The sequence below is a fragment of the Mandrillus leucophaeus genome, unplaced genomic scaffold (genome assembly GCF_000951045.1).
Source record: "Mandrillus leucophaeus isolate KB7577 unplaced genomic scaffold, Mleu.le_1.0 Scaffold523, whole genome shotgun sequence".
Taxonomy (NCBI): domain Eukaryota; kingdom Metazoa; phylum Chordata; class Mammalia; order Primates; family Cercopithecidae; genus Mandrillus; species Mandrillus leucophaeus.
In genome coordinates, this window is record NW_012105620.1 from 1,243,051 (window position 1) to 1,245,040 (window position 1,990).

Consider the following 1,990-nt stretch of genomic DNA (forward strand, 5'->3'; position numbering starts at 1 on the left):
AATCCCAGCACTTTGGGAGGCCGAGGTGGGTGGATCACAAGGTCAGGAGATCGAGACCATCCTGGCTAACACGGTGAAACCCCGTCTCTACTACAAACACAAAAATTAGCTGGGCGTGGGGGCGGGCGCCTGTAGTCCCAGCTACTTGGGAGGCAGGAGAATGGCGTGAACCTGGGGGCGGAGCTTGCAGTGAGCCAAGATCACGCCACTGCACTCCAGCCTGGGTGACAGAGAGAAACTCCGTCTCCAAAAAAAAAAAAAGGTTGCTTTACTGCTTTTATAATGAAAAAGTAAATTTATTAAAATTTAGGAAAACCACTTGTGAATTTTTTTCTTTTTTTTTTTTAATGCTGGAGTCTCACTCTGTACTCCAGGATGGAGTACAGTGGTGGGATCTCAGCTCACTGCAACCTCCACCTCCTGGGTTCAAGCGATTCTCCTGCCTCAGCCTCCCAAGAAGCTGGGACTACATGCGCGTGCCACCACACCCGGCTAATTTCTATGCTTTTTGTGGAGATAGGGTTTCACCATGTTGGCCTGACTGGTCTCAAACTCCTGATCTCAAGTGATCCTCCTGCCTTGGCCCTGCAAAGTGCCAGAATTATAGGCATGAGCCACTGGGCCTGGCCTGTGAAATTGTTTTTGAACCTAATATTTGGATATCTGACATGCCTTCAGGGGAAGAGGCCTCGCCACCCTGGTCCAGTTGTAACGCTCAAAGGCAGGATTTGCTTGACTCTGGAAAACCTGGGTCCCAGGAATTCTTGAGATGGAGAGCCATCACTTTCTGCTTTCTTTTTTGAAGAATATTGCAAATATATCCTTATTTCTTTTTCTGAATGTAAAAGTAATGTGTACTCAGTATAAATATTCAGACACTTATTAAAGATATTCCATAATCCTATGCCCTTAATAGATTTTCCTATTTTTTCATGTATATAACATATTTTTATTATTTTTTGAGTCATAATTTGGAACCTATTCTAGTGTTGTTTTTTTTCATTGCTTTTCTCAATAATGTGTGACAGTTTTATCAACATTACTTTTTAATTTGAACCATGTTGTTTGTAATCACACCAGATATCTATTTAAAGTAATTTAATGAACAGCCTCTCTTGGAGAAATATCAGAAAAGGTAAGTTACTAGTTGTGCAATACAGTTATTCCCCTACCATTCCCACTGAGATTCAAAAGTTACAGCTAATGCCATTATAGCCATGACAGTTAAATACCGTAGCTTTTATCAGTCTAAAGATTGCTTTTAGGATAATAACATTAAAGTGTTCTCTAGCCTAATACATTTGCTATGAATTTGTTCTGTTTTGATCTTCACCTTTACTTCTGTCTGCTGCTTTTATTAGTTGTACTGTAACCTTGGCTGAAAGCAGTGAAATTGTTAGAGGTTAGCACAGACTAGAACAGAGGCTTTCAAAAGGTTTTGACCAAGACCCAGTAAGAAATTCATTTTGCCTTGTGACCCAGTGCACGTACATATACATGAAAATAAATGAAGTACAAGTTTCATTATATGGTACACTTAAGTGAAAGGCACTCTGATACTTTCTGTTTTGTTCTAATTCTATTCTAGTCATTTTATGTCATTAAAAAATACTACTTGCCCCCTCTTACTCTATCCAGTAAATTGATTTCAGGACCCACTCATGGGCCTTGATCTGCATTTTATAAAACAGATTTGGAAGATAACTTCTGCCTTGCAGCTGGAGGAAACTCCTATTACCTGTGAAAATAAAACCAAATGCTGCTTAGAGATTGTTCCTATCCCATGTATAATCTAAATAATTAATGTTTAAAAGTTAACCTTGATAATACCATACATTATCATATTTAGAAAATTTGTATTGAAACATAAGATAATATATAATAGGCCAGGCGCGGTGGCTCAAGCCTGTAATCCCAGCACTTTGGGAGGCCGAGTCGGGCGGATCATGAGGTCAGGAGATCGAGACTATCCTGGCTAACACGGTGAAAC